Source organism: Phodopus roborovskii, unplaced genomic scaffold, assembly GCF_943737965.1.
Source record: "Phodopus roborovskii unplaced genomic scaffold, PHOROB, whole genome shotgun sequence".
Classification (NCBI taxonomy): Eukaryota; Metazoa; Chordata; class Mammalia; order Rodentia; family Cricetidae; genus Phodopus; species Phodopus roborovskii.
Genome location: NW_026126416.1, coordinates 19,207,897 through 19,228,890, shown reverse-complemented (window position 1 = coordinate 19,228,890; position 20,994 = coordinate 19,207,897). Strand labels below are relative to the sequence as shown.

The window sequence follows — 20,994 nt, the reverse complement described above, 5'->3', positions numbered from 1 at the left end:
TAAAATGCTGAGCATTATTCTCCCCAGATTGATCTGCTCTGCCTTTCTTATTATAAGTGAGTGGACCTCTATCCTGACCCTGACTCTCTTAATGTATAATCCTAATAAAAAGACTCCCTGGGAATTAATTCTGATTAAAAGGGCTGGGGAGAATGAACTAAGTCCCTTGACTCTATTCGCATGTGTGGATACAGTATACATACCCCTGGAGAATGCAGCACGAAAAGAACCATATTGGAAGCACGGACAAAATCTTCACCAAGAAGTGACTCTGGTGGTGTCATGCTCTCAAACTTTCTGGCCTCCATGCCTGTGAGCAATGTATTAATGCTATATACAAGTTTCTGAAAAGGCTTGCTCAGTAACTGACCAAGGAATTCCTATGAACATCTAATGCAAGGCACAGTAAAGGTGAACCATGACAGACCTGAACATTCTTATAAACTTGACCTAGGACTCTTTGGATTTTCTTTTCCATTCTTCATGAGATTAAATAATAAAGATGGTGTCTTTAAAACAGATTTCCAGTATACATTTTCTGAAATTTGAATATATTTTTAGACTCTGTTTTCAATACATAGACTCCACTTTCAAAAGGTTTTGTTACCACACACTGAGTAGCTGAACATACTACTTTCTGTTTCTGATGTTTCTGTGACTTCACAGATGTACATAGTGTCTAGCTCATTACAACACAGAGTAGTACTTTTTTATGCCTGATAGCATAAAGTTATGTTTTGGTTTTCTTCCATGCTCTTGATCTTATACTTTTCACACAAGATGCCCAGGAACTGTTAGCTGTTTGCACCCTCCCCTGCTGCCTATTGCTGTGACTCTGTACTTGAATGTACTATGGCTGCAAGTGTGTCCCTCTGCTTGCATCTGTCCGTCCAGCATGCATATCTTGCAGCTTCTATTCTTTATAGCTTTAGTGATGATGCCCTTCTCTCTGGGCAGTACAAGCTCTTCACCAGCTTGAAATCATGTTCCACAACTCAAACTCTTACTTTGCTGTTTTTCATCAGAGCACAATTCTTTAGAGGATGGTCTTCATTAACATCCTGTACCTGCTCCCTTTCTCACCCCAAGCGATTTTGTGATGGTTGTTGGCTGCAACACTTTGCTGGAAGTATTGGCCAGTGTCCAAAGTCTGGACACAAGTTTCCAAGTCATTGGAGCCCTTACCTTCATTGCCCTAGGTAACAGCTGCTCTCCTCCCTGTTACATGAACTTCTCCTAGATTCTGAAGCACTAAACTTGCCGCTTTTTTGATGAAACTCTTTTCTGCCAGTTGTTCCTGAAGATGCCCCTTTGTATCATGGAATGGAATTCATTACAGAAGCTTTCCAAGATCTGGACCATCCTGACCAGAGCAGTTGCCTTAGGTCCTTGGCCTTAATTTTCTACTTGGTTTTTAATTGTATTGTGTTAACACTACCTGGATCATAGATTTTTTTCATTTGTTTAATGTATATTAAACATATGTTAAATAATAGTTTTGTCAAATCTCACATTTGACAAAAATGGTAGCTGGCATGTATTGAACACCTGCAGATTATTGGTTTCTGTTCTAAGCCTTTTGCATTAACCCCTTCTACATTCATAAGAATCCAGATCTAAAAGGGATTAATTGTTTTCATTTTACATGTGTGGAAACCGAGCTACAGAAAGGCAAGATTAATTGCCTTTGAATTTAGAACTGTGGGTATCACAGTGAAGATTCAGATCATGCCAATCTCATGCCATGATCTATGAATAAATGACTGAGGTGAAAATTGATCAGTAAAACTGCCTCTTCATGTGTCCCAGGGACACAGAGAGACTTAGGAAGACAGAGAAAGTTCAGTGAAACTGCCCTGGCCAGAGGAGCTGACGATGTGTGTCTTCCAGAACATTGCTAATAGACGGGTGAACTTAGCTTTAAGCATGCAGGTTCTCATCTCATTTGCATTGAGTATGGATGGCAGTGTCAGATGACAAATGCATTTTCAGGACTCCCTCATACCTTAGGAGTAGGAATATGCATTCCAAAACTCATAGTTGATAAGATATGAGAGTTCATTCATTAACAAATCTTTAATCTGTCTGAACTGGAACCAGTTTCTATATGAAATCAAATAAGGAAGGTGAGCTGGTCCCTATTTCCTTCCTTTTGCAAGCTACATCACTAGACCCTCAGCCATCACAGTCATTTGTGGCTGAAGAGAACAGATGCTTCCCACCTGTATGCATTGTCTGGCAAGGACCTTTACCACCTTTCTGCAAGTCCACAGCTCACTATGCCATCGCATCAGTGTCCCCACTATCTGCTGACCTGTAGCTGACAAAGTTTCACAACCCTGAGCAAAAGCTAAACCCCAGAGATCCTCACCTTGAATCTGAGCACAGAGCTAATTATATCCTCCCTTCCTCCTTCCCTCCCACCTTCTCCCTCCCTTCCCCCCCCCCTCTCCATCTCTCTCCAAGTACTACTGCAGCACACCCTCATTCTATTTTTCACAAAAAATTACACATGACTTTAGGTGTAGCCTAGCTCTGAGTCTTCATCTCTTGAAGCAGGACAATTATAAATGCTTTGGTGGATGGAAAATCTTTATTATCCAATATATTAGGCCTCAAGTAGCAAAAGAGCATTCCATTCATTCCAGGTGAGTATCCAAATTGTGCTTTTATACTAGGTTTCCCAAATGTCCCTCTAGTCTGCCCCTCTTCTCTACTCATATAGCAACTACATCTATTAGAGTATTCATCTCCTGGTCAGATGTTTAGAATTAATCTTCCTACCAGCTCTAGGGGAGGGACACTGAATAACATACCCTCTAACTTAGCCAGAACTCTTGTATCTCTAAGCTTTTTTAGGGGGTGCCCATGCTGCTCCACCAGATAATACATTGCTTAGATTGGTGTTTCTCCATCCACAGCATGCACCAAAATTTGTTAAAACATCTAGGCAGGAATGTAACTACAAGGTGGACCAAGTACATAATATACTTGAGGTCCTGTGTTTAGTCCACAGCACCAGAAACAGACGTATTCCCCGTGGCAAGAAATTCTGAATCACAAGTTCTTTTCTCTGCCCATTTTTGCCAAATTCTTTGCTGCTTGTCTGCGTCCTCTGCTTTGAGAGCCATCATCCTGGATGGCTGGAGTGAACCCTGGTTTAATCTCTCAGTGTATCCACTGGATACCCCCAAGAATTATCCATATGTGTGTGTGTGTGTGTGTGTGTGTGTGTGTGTGTGTGTGTGTGTGTATATTTGACTTGTTGATGAGACTGCTAATTCTTGTCTGTGAACTATTTCATACACTATTTCATACATCCTTGGTCTTTAGGACATAATGATACACAGCTAGGAACAAGTATCACACAGGCACAATTTTGCCAGGGCTGGTTTTCTCGCTACTTTGCTGCAGCTGGGAGATAAAGCTCACCAGTGCCTACATACAACTTATAAGTACCTTAAATAACTTATATCAGAGACTACAAGAGAATTATGAGTATGTACACATGCAGTGATATTTACAATGATTTAGTGAACTGTAACTAAATATAGTACCAACTATGGGACCATCATACTATATAGTAGGAGGCTGCTATTAAGTTGTAGTCCAGCATCTTGAGAAATTGGTTTGTACCACATATGAGAACTTGTATTCTCTGACCTACACATAGGAGAAACTGCATTGTGCTTCTCTGACCTACCCTTTCCTCTGCCCTACTTTCCTGTCCTTCTTTGATACCTCATGCCATTTCTTTTCTAGGCTGTTATGTGTAGGGGTTGGTTGTTTTGTTTGGCAATCTGGATCCCAGTGCTTTCTCTTTCAGTCTGTAAATACTGCAAGAACAGCCCATAAAAAGGCTTGACTTCCCTCCAGAACACACTGCCAGATGCTTGTCTCCAGCTTTACTAACCAACCCAAGAGATGGATTTTGTGGGCTTGTTTGGTTTTGCAGCCTATGACAACTGGGCACCGTGTCCTTAATCTACCTTTTTTTCTTTGAACACAAGTACAAAGGGGCACGTTTTATTTTGCTTTTTTAGGTGCGAAAGTCACTCTATTTATGGAGTCTGAGCTAAAATTTGTCTTCTGTGTTTGATGATAGATTGCCTTAGCTGTGTATGTCTGCATTCTTTATTATCTTGTTTCACACCCAAGTTCCTTTAGGGTTCTGTGGCACTTTTGTTCTTGCAGCTTTTGTCTTCCTTTCCAATACCACTCCCTTCTACTACGGCACATCTGCTAGAGCCATGTCCCAATGAAACCATAAACTCTTATGGCTCCCATCTTTCTTGGTTGCCTTCTTGTGTTTGGGTCTCCAGAGAAACAGAAACAATAGGATAAGTCTTAGTTAAGGTTTCTCTTGCTGTGAAGAGACACCATGACCATGGCAACTCTTATAAAGGAAAACCTTTATTCAGGTCTGGCTTATAATTCAGAGATCTAGCCCACTATCATCATGGCAGGAAGCACAGTGGTATGCAGGCAGACATGGTGCTGGAGAGGAACTGGGAGTTCTACATCTGGAATTGCAGGCAGCAGGAAGAGACTGAGACACACTAGGCCTGACTTGAGCTTCAGACACTACAAAGCCCACCCCCAGTAACACACTTCCTCCAACACAGCCACACCTACTCTAGCAAGGCCATCCCTCCATATAGTGCCACTCCCTGTGAGTCTATGTGGCCATTTTCTTTCAAACTACCACAGGATACTACATAATTAATCACAAGAAGGGAGTCATGAGATTGGATTATCTAATCAGAGGTAGAATAGCCATTTATAGGTTGGGAAGCCAGTACCCAGTGGCTGCTTAATTCATGAGATGGAAAACTTTAGGCCAATCAGTTATGTAATCCTAGCCTGAGACTGAAATCCTGGGACCCCTTTGACAATCACAGGTTCAAGGCTGTTATCAGACTGGAGGAGCTGCTATATGTTATCCACAAGTGATAAGACCAGTAACAAAGAAACAAATGCATGCATTGCTTAAAACAAAAACAAACAAACAAACAAACAACAACAACAAAAAAACTCAAGTCTGTATGTAAGCTTCTTGGTTTTTGTTGCATCCATGGTTGGATGGTGCCACCCACAGCAGGTGAGCCTACCTCAGTACCTCAGTCAGTTTATTGACTCAAATGCCAGTATTTCTGGAAATGTCTTAGTAGTATATCCAGAGGTGTGTTTTACCATTCCTTTGTTTGTCTTAATCCGGTCATGTTGACAACCATGATTAGCCATCACACCTCTTCCAAAAGGCTCTTCACAGTGTGTCTTCTGGTATTCTCAGTTGCCTTTAGACTATACATTAAGGCCTACCCAGATTTTAAATTAACTCTGGTAAAGTCCAGGGGAAGTCAAGCCATCGCCATGTGTTATCCCCCAAATTAATTGCTATAATGTCTCTGTTTCCCTCTTAGCTAGTTTTTGTAAGAATGTATATGCGTCCTTAGGAAGTAGGGGTGGGTGATTGCTGGGGACAAATGTTTGGACAGTCAAGACCTAGTAAGAAGATGGAGGAACAAAATGCATGCTAAAAATAGGCATAGTTGGTGCAGATTTGGCATTCTGAGAAGAATTTATGCCCCTTAATGATCTCTGCTTTCTTTGAACAAGTATGGCCTTAGGCAATTAAAAACAGAAAAGTGCCTTAACCAAATTGACAATTATTTTTAGTATACAAACTAGCCATTATTTTTTAGTATACTTGGTACACAGTGTTCTTATCCAAAACAAAGTACAAAAAGTACAAACTCTTTGTCAAACCTGCCAAAGTGTGCTCTTCATTAGCACCACACAGTGCCTTACTAAGAAGAAAGAAAAACCAGGCCTTCTTACTCAGGGTCTTCTTAAACGTTGAAATGCGTGTGTTTGAAGGATTTGAAAGGGATTAAAGTTAGAAAATTTGGTTTCTTGTGCTCTTTATTTTCCTTTGTATTTTACCTACAAATGCCCCTCTAGTTCAAGGGGTGGAATCCAGTAATACAGCATGTGTTCTTGAATATTGCCCTACTGAAGGTTCTGACCTCTAACTAAATACCTAGAACCCACTAAACTGATGAGCAGCTGTCTCCAGAACTTGCCAAATGTGTGGTCCTGAGGAGGAAGGGGTGGAGCTGTGATATCTGAAACACTCCCTAGTTATATTCCTATCTGTCAATCTATATGGAACCTAAAAGTGTTCTGGATAAAACCTACATGACTCCCTAAAAGCTATCTAGTAACAAGACAACTATTGTGCAGAATCAAGATGGCTTTGTTTTCGTGATGTTGCTGTCATTTCTCCTCTGCTTCATTTCTCCCATTTCCCCTCAATGGCACCTTCTTCAGTAATCTACAGTGGCTGAAGTGGGGGAGAAGCCATGGCTTTGAAATAGAAGAGTATGGTGGGAACCATCCTGTCATAACTAAGAGGTAGAATAAAACCACTTATGTTTTACCTTTTTTTGTGGTGGGAAACAAAATTATAAAGCAAAGTCAATAATGCTCCAGGCTTACCCTATCATTTTTCATGTCTGAGGGTCAAATTTTGGACCTCCTATATGTGAGGCAAGTTTTCTACCTCTGAGCTATATCCCAGCCCCTATTACGTTTTAATTATTTTTATTTGACTTCAGATATGGTCTTATTCTGTGACACAAACTTTCCTTGAACTCACTATTGTAGTTAAGTACAAGCTTGCCTCAAATTCACAACCGTCCACCTCCTAACAGTCAAGCGCATTTATCCCTAGCTCATATTACATTTTAAAAAATTTAAAAAATTATTTCCTCACATTATAAAGATAGAAATAGTAAAACTCATGCATTCCCAAACTACAGACCCAACCAAATGATTATCACCCTCTTGCTTGTGTGGTGTACCCTTTCCTATGTTCTCTCACTTTCTACCTGTCTCTGCTTCATATCTGCTCATGATTGGAATATCTAGCCACAGTAAAGATAATTAAACAGTCCTGCTTTTTCAAGGCTTGAGTAGTTAATAACTATGATTTTGACATTTTGAGAATGTTATGTTGACCTTGTTCTTATTCTGTCATGAGAATTAAGTGCAGCAGAAGTGTGCCAGCACACGTCACCAGCTTAGTAAGATTTCATTTTTATCATTTCTTAGAATTTTCTTCTCTTCAGTTGATAAAGATATTGTATCTTTTCTTAGAATGATTATTAATTGATACTTAAACTGTTTAAACACTTACCCCTTTACTCCCATATTTTGTTGTTGCATTAATCAAAGTAGAAACATACAAGATTCTGTCCAGGAATACTTCATCTGCCTTAAAACAGAAGTACGATTTATTTTGCAGTGAGCTATGAAATAAATCCACTGACAATTTGGGGTGAAAGAAAATCATCCATTTAATCAGATTTCATTTAGTAGTTGCTTTTGGGATCCCAAAGAGAAATAGCAGTAGTCCTGTCCCTGGAGGACAATATCTACTTCCTACAATTACCTTCACTTCCAGAAAGGTATCTGATACAAGCATCATCTGAAAAGAACTCAGTACACAACCCCAGGCATTGGAGTTCTTTCACATAGGATTCTGTGATGAGTCCTACTACACATGTGGAGCGAAGTTCTATGACATGAAGTTTTGTGACATAGAGTACTGTGACATGGGTCTTCAGGATGTAGAGTTCTGTAAGTGGAACACTTGCTCTGACATAAGGTTCTTTAGTATGAACTTTGGTGACAGCATTCTGTGCTGTTGATACAGCAGTCTGTGTGTAACATGTTGCTCTGTGATGTGGGACTATGTGACATCGATCACCCTGAGCTATGTTTTCTATGAGGATGGCTGGCCCAAGAGACAGAGGAGGGTTCAAAATTGGAGTGTTTTAAAGTATTTATGGGCTGGAAAAGACAGAGCCATGAACAAAGCCAAGTGCTAAATATAGGAAGTATGCAAATAAATAGTCCAGGCTCCCAGAGCAGGTTTCGTTTTGATGTGAAGCAGCAAAGCAGCTCTAACAGGTTCCTGTGTAAAGCTATAAACAGGAAAGGATTAAGAATATGCCAATTAAGCGTTTGCTATTTATGGAAAAAATGATGAGAATGTCATAACAAACATTTTGTATAATTAAAATTATAGTTTTTGTAGCTAGAAAAAAAGAAAAATATAGTCCTTTGTCTTGAAACGTCTAATTCCTAATTTTTTGGAAGGGAATTTTAGGAAGCTAGCTGTCAGCTGGCCATGGTAGTTCATGCCTGTAATCCCAACATTCAGGAGGCTGAGGCAGGAGGATCTCAGGTTCAAGACACCCTGGGTACATAGTGAGAACCTGTCTAAAGAACAATCAATCAGTCAGACGAAAGATGCTTTCTTTTTATAGTACCTAACTAGCACAGAATTCATGGCCATAAGCTTGTTGACCTGGGAAGAAACCAATTCAGAAGACAGACGAAAGAATGAACAGAGAATCTAAACAGGGATAAATGTTGTCTCTAAAGTAAATGTCATGTGCATCTTTCTCCTGTGTTCCTTTGGACCAGCATGTATGGTCATGTCCATTAGTTGGGTGACAATTGGGTCAGAAATGCTTGTATGGAGTTTATCTGCTGGCAAATGGGGAATTTGAATCAATTCTTGCTCCTAAACCTACAGCTCCAATTAAATTGTATTCTTACTGTGATAATAGGTGAACTTAAGACTTAAAAAGCAAAATTAAGCACATGGAGGATGACTTTCTAAGATTAACTTCAGTTCTATGAAGAAATCTCAGGGTTGAATTAATTTCGTATTACCAAAGGTCAGAATAAAGCCAGATCCCTAGAAAGGGGATTGTCTCTCAGGGGGAAAAAATGACTGGGAGGACCCGAAGGGAGGATGTAGATTATTGATGTCTTCTTCACCTTTCTTTGGGGAAGAGGTATTTGTAGGTATGCCTGAGAGATGCTGCTCTGGGGATAAGACATCTAGGAAGCAAGTTTCTTTATAGGTTGTTCATACAGAGGTGAAGCTGTACTTAGTGACTCCACTCTCTCTGATTCCTATGGACTGTGTAGATTACACTCCTCCAAACATACAGGAACAAGCATCCTTACTTAGACAGAAGAATCCTGCATAGAGTGGACCTGGCATCCATTCTTCTCTTCATTCCAGCATCTACATCAAGCAGCTAGGCATGCCTGTCAGCAGCCAGTGGGGATGTCAGGACCTCTCCTTAAAGGAAGAGGCATGTGCTTCCTTTATCTTTGTCTGCTGGAGCCCAGAATGATGTGAGAATAAATAATATTTGAATGCCAGACTCTACCTACAGTGGAGTCTACCTAAAGATTGCCAGGCAGCAAAAGCCAGGTCCAGATAACCTCCTTATGTGTTCTCACCACAGTTGGACTCCTACCTCCACTCTTATGTGGGAGAGAAATAGGCTTGAAACTGTCTAAGCCACTGTTGTTTTGTCCTTTTTATTTACTTAGTGATGATCTTAAACCAAGCTACCACACATCCAATATCATCATAAGCTGTATCCAATTATTTCAGTTCATGTTTAATAGTTATTTCTTGTTTATGCAAAAACAGATACCAATCACTGAATGTAATTGATTGTGTATGAATTGAAAATAAATATGAAATTGGATTTTTGTCCTTAACCAACTTTCTTTAATGTGAGGAAGTAGAACATTCAAAAAGCATATGCATATACACATTAGTAATCCATCCATATACAAATGTATACGTGCATACAAACTATAGAACACTCCATTGAAGCAATCCAATAAAAATTCAGTACGGGAATCAAACGATTAATAAAGATTTTAAGACCTTTAACAAAGATAATAAGACCCTTAATAGTTTAAAGGAATAGCTGAAAGACACAAAAATTTAAGTGGAAAACCCCATTGTGAAGATTAAAAGGAAAGATTAGACAAGTGGCAGCAAGAGAAAAGACTGGATTGAAAGAAGCAAATCAGTTAGCAATCTTTGCAGTCACAGTCTGTTCAAGGACCTTTGGCAGGTGGACAGCCCTTTAGCTGGTTGTGATGAATTCACAGGTTACCAAGGTAGTTCTACTATTCTACTGGCTGCATTGTTGTGAAAACCATGTGATCAGTGTCTGGATTTTCTATGAGTCTTTACAGACTTTGTTCTACTTGCTGTTCTGTTTTTGAATGAGATGAGTGGAGAGACAGGTAGCTTATTTACTTGCTGGTAAGATTGCTAGCGATGATGGATCAGTAAGGGCACTCAATACTGATTGAGCATGGGTGTACTTTAAAAGGAGCTGTGTAATACAGGGAAATGTGGCAAGGTGTTTATATAGGACTAGGTGGACAGTCCAGACTCTGAGAAGGAGAAATATGGGAGTCAGATGGAGTGTGGTGAAAGACTTGACTTGACTACGATCCAGTTGAAAAGCAGAGGAATCAGAGCATGAAGTGACCCAAATGGAAGGCAGGAATAAAAATGCCTTTATATGCATGGCAGGAATTTCTTTGTAAGAAAACCCAAAAGGTCTGTTTTTAACAAATCTTCTAGAGCAGATAGTGAGTTCCTCAGGATTTCAAGGTTGAGATAAATTGGTGAAAATCAGTTATTTTTCTATATACCAAGAATGAGCCACTAAAACTTGAAATGGCATGCACACACAAAAAGAAACTTCTTGTGGATAAATTTAGTGAGCCAGCTCAGTGTATGGAATACTACAAAATGCAGCTAAAAGAAGTCAAAAAAGATCTAGAGGATTTTGAAGTAATTTCATGTATATGGGCAGGAAGATTCCATATTGTAAGAATGTTTCTTCTCAAGTAATTCCAATCTAAGTTCCAGGACACTTTTCTTTTTACGTGTAGATAAACTGTTTTTTTTAGAATGTATATGTTAATTAAAAGAACTGACCAAGTCAATCCACTCTAAAAAAGGACACCTGAAGCTGAAGAAGCTACAGTATCTGATTTTTAAGTTACTATAAAACTGCAACAATGAGTAAAGACTTATTTTTGGCTAATGCAAATGAACATATAGGTCACTAGGAATTAATAAATACAGGAAGCAAGTTTTACAAAGACACAATGACAACCCCATAAAGTCTATGCAGCAAATAGTCTTTGAACAAATGCATGTCCTTATGGAAACACAAATGAAACTTAAATGAGAGGCTTATACCTTGTAGAAACTATTAACTCAAATGAGTTGCAATAGCTAAAAATAAGTGACAGGCATGAAAGTAAAATTCAAACCAATAAAACCTGTCTAACAAAACCAAAAGTAGTGCCAGAGAAATGGCTCAGTTAGAAAAGTACTCACTACTCAACCAAACCTGAGTTTGATCTCCAGAACCCCTGTAGAAAAGCTAGGTATGGAAGTTCATAGCATGCTGTTCAATCTAGCACTGGGGAGGCAGTAACAGGTGGAAGCCTGAGACTCGCTGTCCAACCAACTGAGCCTGCTTGGTGGTCCCCAGGCCAAGTGAGAGTCATTGTCTCAGAAAAGGAAGTAGAAAGCTCCCATAATTAATTCCTGTCCCATCCCCCAACTCTTACACAAAGAAATTTTAAGTGATTTTGTATTTTGGCTATCACATCAAAAGTGTGGTTTCTGAAAGAAAAGTTTGATGGACTAGACTTAAAGTGAAGTGTTTGTGTCTTGAAAGTGATTGCTGCAAGAATGAAGGGAAACAACCTGAGCCGTGAGAAGATAATTGAAAGCTTGATAAAGGAAATTCTGGCAAAGGAATTCTATACAGAATACACAAAAAATTTAGTAACCACCAATAAGAAATTAGTATAACTTAAAGTAAGAAGGGGATACTCTATGGTAGCTACACATATGAACAATACTCAGCATCATTTGTCAGAAGGACACTATAAACTAAGATCACTGTGGAAATATTGCTGCACTTTTAAACTGACAAAGGAAGGCAGTGCCAGATCCTGTGAGGATACAATGGCTGCTCTCTTTGCAATACAGTTTGACAATTTATTATGAAACTAATTAAAATCTTAGCACCTGATATAACAATTTTGTTTGTAGGTAAAAGTGAAAATTTTATCCACACAGAAATCTTTGTGGAAATGTTTGTAGAAGCTTTATTCTTTGTAGCTCCAAACTGAAAGCAAAGTTGTTTTCAATGGTTGTATGGATAAACTATGATGAATAGAATAGAATGTTATTAATAATAAATGAGAAGTGAGTACAAAACCAGACAGGCACCTAGATGAACCTTAGTAATGTCAGTTGTAAAAGCTGTGTTTTTTGATGAGTTCATTTGTGTGGCATTCTATAACAGACAAAGGCATAGAGATGGGAAAGTGATGGCTAGCTGCTCCAAGGTGTAAAGGGTATTGTAAAGATGAAACACAGTGGATGTTCTTAGGGCAGGACTCAATGTGTAGTAACACCAAACCTTAGGCACATTTACTGTGTATTTATAGAAGTTCATGGCACTTTTTAGCCCCAAGAAGGAACCTTTGTGAACTCATAATTTGGAGATCAACGGCATCTTAGCAGACAATGCAGATTGTTATAAGTTTTTAACTATATCACGGGAATATGAAACAACCTTGCTTAAGGGAGTTAGGGAAAAACATTTCTGACTTAGGTAGCTTTGGAAATAAATGGAATCTATAAAACAGCGAACAAAAATAACCAGCCAATAAAGTTGTTTCCTACTGGGCAGGGTGGCACTAGGTAAGCAGATGCAGGCAATTTGTGAGTTTTAGGCCAACCTGGTCTACAGAGGTCAGCTAAGGCTACAAAGGGAAAGCCTGTCTTGAAAAACCAACCAACCATACAAGCAAACAAAACAAAACAAAGATGAAAGCAAAAACAAAAAGTAAAAACCAAACAACAACAAAACAAAACAAACAACGTTGTTTCTCACTGGGATGGGAGTGGACAATTCCAAGACCACTGTCCTGTATGCTAGAGTGGAGTACTTAGGTGGTTAATTGGTTGTGGAATCAAGGTTTATTACTGTTGGCATATGTAGTTGCCAATTAAGAGGAAAGGGCCTAGATATACATGTGTTCATGGACTATAGTTGTAGATAGTGTATGAACCCATGTTTCTTTTATATTTGTGCAGATGGATACATATAGAATCAGTCATAGGTGAGGATGATTGTGGGGGGAGTTAATTAAGATATTTCTAATCTCTGTACACTGAGCAGACCTAGAAGCTATGGCACCTAAGTAAAAATGAGTGGGTACAGCCACATCCTGTCAGTTTCAAATACCAGTTTCCAAGGAAAAATAGTGGACTAAAAAGCTGGAAGAAGGCATTTGCCTTCTGGAGTATCTACCACTGTCAGGAAGAGAATACTCAAAAACACAGCAAGAGGGATATAACAAAGGGACACAGGTGTCAATGAAGGAGAATTAATACCCAGGGCTGGAGCACTTTAAAGCAACAAAATAAATTAGCTAATACTGAGTTGTGTTCAAAGTATGAGGTGAATATTGGTGAAGCCATGCCATTATTTTCAATGAAAAAAATAAGCAGATGGTTTAGAAAAATGATAGCTTCCCCAAAAAGAATAATTCCAAATAATTGATTTACTCAAGTTAATAACTTCCTAGTTCTTAACTGAGGCTTCTCATAGCTTTTTCCTTCCAGGCAATGTATTCTAAATGGAGAAATAATGAAAACATTTATACTTGAGAAGTCTGGAATATATAGCCTCAGGGAGGGATAGAGCCAGTCATCATTATTAAGTCATACCGATGACAAGTACCTTAGATAAGATGCTGTGGAATGGCTCTGTAGGGGCTTAGATGTAGGTCAGGTTGAGTATGTTGCTTATCACTGCCTGGTTCTGGGTGTGGAGAGAGAGAAAGGTAAAGACAGACATAGAGGTAGAAGTCAACTGTCATAATTATCTAACACAAGGAAAACCTGTGAAACACCAACAGTATAGGAAGACAGGAGAGCTGAATGTGATGTCATCATTATTGGGACTGTGTCATAGAAAAAAAGATAATGGTTCAAGTTAAGGATATATAAATAAAAGATTCACTTTAAAGTGTCAATGTCACTTTATTAATTATACCTAACTACCATACTAATATAAGATATTAACCATGGGGGCCATTGAGTTTGATATACAGAAGTTATGTATACATCTATTTGTAATGTATTTTCTATAAATTACAAACCATTAAAAATGATTTTTTTTTGTCTTTTAATGGGCCAACATTGAAAAGCTGGGGTGGAGAGCAGATAATGAAGAGTTATTACTTAATGTGGGCAGCATTTCAATTTGAGAAGATTAAAGGGTCTGAGAAAGATGACAGTGATTGTCTGAATGCACTTAATATCAATTTGTACACTTAAAATTATTAAAGTGGCAATTTGTGAGTTGATTGTATTTTATTACAATAAAAACTTTCAAAATTTCCTAAGATAGAGAGAGAAATAAAAAAAACCTATAGAAAGATTGAAAATGACATTTGAAAAAACATAATGTAGGGTGATTGAAAAGATTGGTGGGTGAGACCCTATCACTTTATCAGATTTCTGCTAAGCACACAGTAGTGCTCAGGGTCTAGAGTCTGTTTCTTCACCTGTAAATAATCAGACCTATCACACAAAATACCATAAAGAAAATAATAAAATTATTTTAGAAATTAAATTTTGTTTTCAGTGGAGAGACAGAACAAAAGAAAGAGGTCCTATATACTTAGGTCTACAGGAAGAGGGAAACTTGGTATTATACTGTGTCTACCTTAGACATTGTTGCTAATTATTTCAACATGATTGAATGCCAGGATCCTTACTTCCCATTACAGAGCTGGCTCAAAGATTACTGCTTCCAGTCACTGGCTCAGATTAATTAGGAACATTAAAATATCTATATATACATGAAAATGTAGCAGCAGTCTTCAGGGAGACCATAACATTTAAGCAAACCTAGTAAATCTTATATATGTTAGTGAATGTTTGTTATTTTCCTTTTATGACTTATTAGCATACATCAGTGTCTTAGGTAGGGTCCCTATTGCTGTGAAGAAATACCATGATCACGGCAATTCTTATAAAGGAAAACATTTAATTGGGTTGCTTACAGTTGTAGAGATTTAGTCTGTTATCTTCATTGTGTGACACTGGTGATATGCAAGCAGACATGGTGCTGCAGAAGAAGCTGAGAGCCCTTCATCTTGACTCATAGGCAACAGGAAGTGGTCTGAACACTGCCGGTAGCTTGAGCATGTGTGAGACCTCAAAGCCCACCTGCACAGTGACTTACTTCCTCTGACAAAGTCACACCTCCTAATAGTGACACTCCATATGGGGGCCATTTTCTTTCAAACTGCCACAAACAATATATACAATAGTGCTTAATATGATATTTACACACATACATATATGTGACTCTATTTTAATCATATTCATTCCTCTTACCAGCTCTTGTTCCTCTTCCTTTCACATTGATTCCCCTTCCTTTTCTGAAACAGCTCTACTTTTACTTTCATATGGTCTTTCTTTCCTTAATTCTTCTTCCTTCTCCTCTGGCCTATCCTCTCCTTTTTTCTTCCCTGTGTGTTTTATTAGGGTTGCTTATAAGAGTTTGGGTGAGAGCTAGTAGCTGTTCCACTTAAGAAAATATCTCTTCCTTTCCACTGACCTTAGGGAAGAATAGGAGAAGTCTCTTCTTCTCCATGGCAGATTATTGATAGACCCAGTTTCCTGCAGATAACAAATGCCACTATAAATTTGAGTGCACTGGCCACTAAATGCCTAAAAGACAGTGTTCCACAGCAATCCACCCCACCCTAAGCCTTTACATTATTTTGTCTTTTGTGATATTCACTGAACCTTGGAGGAAGTGATGCAGATGTCCTCTTTATAGCTGGGCACTCAGTATTCACTGATTCTCTGTACTTGGACCAGTTATGAGTATTTAAATAAGTGCTGCCCGTTTAAAAAAGAAGCCGTACTGGTAAAGCAAACAGCTAGTATGTGACCTTAAATACTAAGAAGAAATGCTGACAATATAATTTATGGGTCTTTATGTAATCCGTGCATTGAGTTAATTGATGCATTGAGGCTTCTAGGGGTTATATACTGTAGTTAGACAGTAAAGCGCAAGTTATTCAGGTAACTGAGTGTGTGTCTCAAAACACTGCACGCAGAGTGGTCTCAATTTCATCTCTAAAACATGGAGGTGAAATTATTTCTGCTCCTCAAAGGTGATTTTTCATTTCCCAGTGTTCTACATGTGTATTGATTTCCTTATGATCTGAGATTATGATATCTATCATTTAAAAAGTATCTATAAAATATGTATATGTGCCTTGTGACTATTTGGAGGATCATATCTCCTATAAAAAATAAAAGTGCAGGGTTTAAACAGATTGATACACACAAAAGCATTTCACCTGTACTAAGTTGTCCAGGATAGGCGCTGCTCATAAAAGGTAGCTTTCTTCTACTGATGATTCAGGTAGATGCTAATCTACTAGCTCCAGTGTGCTCTAAGGTCTCCTCATCTTTTGTATGAAGGAAGAAGAGGAAAGAATAAGACCAGACATGACCCCCATCTCTCTTCCCTTCCTGATTCATTTGTGAGGACTGCTCACATCTCCAAAAGTGCCAGGGCTGCTGTGAACACAGCTCATTATGGAGAGAGGATAATCTCACAGTTCTCTACAGTGCATAGGGGAAAGAGCCAGTATTGGTGGCCAATGAACTACCTCTTCCTTAAGACACGCATAGGTTCATCAAGAATTTACTGTGAAAATCCATGTCCCTGTGTGGGGAGAAGAGCATAGCCGTTATGATGAAGCCCATGAGTGTCACCACACGAATGATGACAATTTACCCCTCAGTTTTCCATGTCCTGTGAGTTGATTAGAAAGAATCCTATCAGAACATGTTTATAAAGCATCTGAGAATGCTTATATGTGATTGAAATGATGTGAAAGGTATCAGGGTCCCATCAATAAATAGGTTTTAATGAGACAGCTAGTCTCTTCAAACTGCATTCTTGTTCTTTAAAAAATAGACTTGAGCAGATAGACACATTATAGAGTCGGGCTATGTTGTATTTAGAATTAAAATTTCTTTGTATTTGCATAGATTTTTTTCTCATATCAGTTTTAAGTTATACATTTTGTTTAATAACAGCATCTGATCATGAGAATAATATGTTTCTCTAAGTACTTTTCAATAAAAAAAACCCAGGTATAGCTCACCCAGATATTCTTAAACTGGCATACATATATTAATCATTTGTAGGGTTTAAGACCCAGACTCTTGGTTACATCCCCCTAGAGTTCAAGTTAGGGTATTTGTGTGGGACCCCAGAATCTGGGTTTTTAAGAGGCTCCCAGATGATTCACTACATTGGTGGGTAAAGAACTACACTCTGAGAGATTCCCCTTAAATCATAACAAAGGAGTGAAGGAAAAGTTATGAAATCTGTTCACTTTATGAGAGCTTGGACTATTTGCTTGGCCTAGCTTTTGTAATGAAAAAAATAATAACGCCGAAAGACATACAGTGCTTAAGACTCGGGTTAATTTAATTCCATAATCATAAGACAAAATAGGACCAATTTTGGTACTTAAGAGATTTCTGTACTTAATTTTGACTGACCCACATAGAACAAATGTGATTCATCTGACTTGTGACTGAAAAGCCAAATAACCTAGGATGCTAGGATGTGAAACACGGTAGATTTTTTTTTTTTTTTTTTTTTTTTTTTTTTTTTGCAGTGAAAGAAATGGATTCATAGAAAGTTAAGAGTGACTAGGTCAGAGCTAGGCAGGCAGTCATCTGCCCATATGTTATGGAAAAAGAACAAGAAAATGACAGAAATTTAAGAAAAGGTATGATAGAATAATACTTTCACTAAAAGGTAGTCCAGTGTTTGAGCGAAGTAGGATTTTTCTTATCCCTTGGAGGAGGGCTTGAAGTTCACTGTCCTCATACCTGCAGTGCTGGGGATGAACTAGGACTGCATGCATGCCAGTCAAATGCTCTGTTCACGAGTTACGTCTCCAGGGTTGCATACCCAGTCCTTGTATTTACTTTTTCAAAACATGGGAAATAATTCTGAGGAAGATTTATTATTATGATTTACTTTCATTTGCACAGTAAGAAATACATTTTTTCAATATTAAAAATGGTGATCTGTCCTCTTGGGGACTTATAGCCAGTGTTAAGAATTCATGAGTTACTTCTTTTGAAAAATTATACACACGGGGATGACAGGGAAGTCAGTCGATATTTAGGCTGCAAAAGAGATTATAAGATTCAGTTGTTCAAAACTCTAGAGGATAAAGTACTTTTATCATGACATTATAAGTTGTGAAATGAATAGATGCAAAATCAAAATAGATTGCCTTTTTAAAATCTGAGGCTGCAGAAAGTCAAATACAGAATTTATATCCAGAGTTGATCAATGATATTAGTCAGTGTACTTCTCCTTAGAGGTTGTGACCTGGAGTGAAAAAACATCTCACAGTAGCTGGACATACTAGTGACTCTTTCTTCCCATTGTTGTGTCTTTGGTGAAAGAACCATCTAAGATAGTGATTATTTTCCCTTTGCTATCTTTATGCAAGGGTGTTGTTGAAAATAATAACATATTTAATTGAAAAGAAGATGAGAATACAAAGAAATTCTCTTTGGAACTGTGCCTTTGCAGACTTTTTTTTTTTTGGCGTGGGGGTGGGGTGGGCTAGGGTGGAGTGGTTTGGGTTGGGCTGGGGTGGGCTGAGGTGGGCTGGGGTGGGTCTGAGCATGTGCAAGAAACCCAATGTGAAGTGCACCAATCAGTTCCAGCAGAGCAGATTTTCAGGGGAACCATGTTGTAACAACTGCCACCACCATTAGTCAGCCTTCAAGAGCACAGATGGACATGTTGTTCGGAAAGCTGGCTTCCTCTTCTCTAAACTTACACCACTCACGTTTTCCATGGTCTCTGCCTCTATGCAGGGACACAAGCCCATGGCTGACCCAGCATATTGGGTTTGTGCACGGAGTTTGCACAGCTAGCACATATGTTCCATAGTCCCCCCCCCCTCTGCCATTCTTTACAGACGTAATTTATACACATTAATAGAAAAATGCAGGAAGTAATAAAGACAATCCCCTATTAAGTCTTTTTTTTTTTTTCCTTTTTTAATGTGGGTTTTGTTTTTAACACTGACCCGGTGGTATATTTTCTTTATGTGCTTTTTGTCAGGGTACAGTTTTACTCAAGAGTCCTTCTGGTCTCTGCCACTTGTACTAAGTCTGGCTCTTTTACTGTCTTTTCCAACTTCCGTCCTTTAATTTTTGAATGACTCCATGCTTCTCGCCAGTTGATTAAAATAAAGTGCCCGGTATTGTCATTTTTTAAAAAAAGCATATTGAAATGAAGAATGAATGCCAAAATTTCTGAGTTCCCCTAAAGGTCAAGTCAAGGGTGTGCTGAAGAAGAAAAATGTCTTCTATTACTTGCCCTTGTTTGTTTTCTTTGGCCTTCCTGTTCTGGGCAGTTATTGGGGAAAACATTAGGTCTTGTAAAAGAGTTTTCACAACTTATTACTTCCTTTCTCATTGTCAGTGGGGCAAATGGGAACAGCTCTGTCTCCCTACTCAAAAGTTCAAGGAAGACTTTCTCCTCACTGGTGCTAACCCACTGCCCACCTCCCGGATGCGTCTACATCTGACTCTGAAGATGGAAATCTCTGAATGCCTTAAAATACATCTGTTTGTATTAACTCTATATGGTCTTGAACCCTCCCTCCCAATTTTCCCCATTGGCTATTGTAGTGAGGTAGTCCTTCTGTAGCACTGACCACGCCCATTGGGGGGTGGAGCGATGGGCGGAGGTGACCTGAGGAAGGAGGTCGGAGGGGGCCAGGAAGGCGCTCTCTTTCTGGCGTGACTCGGACAGGAGAGGATCGGGTTGAATTTCCTGGTGTTCATCTGTCTAGGTTGTAAGTTATTTCTCCCTGAATAAACATCTATTCGGCCTATTTGTTTATCCTGATCCTTATTTACCGCCATAGGCTATTACAATCTTCTTTCTTGAGAAGCTGTGGTCCTCATTTCTCCGTCTTCCGAACCTGGGCCATGCCAATGGATTCTGCCACCATTAGTGCTTTTATGTGTACACTTTCATTGCCTTGAATTTTATTCACTAATAGTTAAATTTCAGCCCAGCATGATTACCAGGTCATTTTTATTTTTATTTTCTGTAGAGTTTTCCTCAAAAAAAAAAAAAAAAAAACTAACATTTTTTGAGATTATAATTACATCATTTCTCTCTTCTCTTCCTCCCCACCAAACTTTCCTATAGTCTTCCCCACTCACCTTCAAATTCATGGCCTGTTTTTGTTTTCACTATTTGTTATTGCATCTATGTGTATATTTGTATATACACACTCCTCTAATTGACAAATAACTGTATTGATTTAATATAATGTGCTGGTATGTCACATGAACATATTTTATCAAGCTAATGAATGAATCTGTGGCCTCCTGTATACTCCAGCTCCCCATAATTAGAGCATGTAACGTTTATACCTTTTACAGTTTTGAAATCTAAACTCTATACTTTCATTCTCCCTGAGCTGGCTTACTCATCTTTTCTCATCCCATTTGGAGTCAGTCATCACCATTCACTCCCTTTCTAATAACTGACAATATAAAATTAATAGTATTTCTGAAAACACACAGAAAAATATTACTTGTATATGTTATTTTAAAAGAGAATCTTAATTTTTTGCTGGAGTTTAAAAGTATTTTTCTTTACTTTTGAGAAATTGGACACTTACACAGTCATATCTATCTACTCCCCGTCTCTCCTTCCTGCTTCCCCATGTCCCTCCAACAACCTCCCTTCTGAACATCAGGTCTTTTTGTTTTTTGTCATCCACTGAGTCCAGTTGGTGCTGCCCATGAATCGTTTTTATTCTCTTTGGAATGAAGTTATATGTGTATCATTATGTTTTGAATTTTTTCAAAGAGAAGTCAGAGTGGGTGGCAAAAATGAAATCCTCCTTAGCAAGGAGGGAGTCACACAGTGGATATTAAGTCTGACTTGGGGATTAGGT

At 38.6% G+C, this 20,994-nt stretch overlaps 1 protein-coding gene across 2 annotated transcripts in view; it reads left to right on the top strand.

The window, feature by feature from the left end:
• Window positions 1-20,994, top strand: part of Plcb1 (phospholipase C beta 1) — a 648,366-nt gene that overhangs the window by 169,810 nt on the left and 457,562 nt on the right. The window lies entirely within an intron of this gene.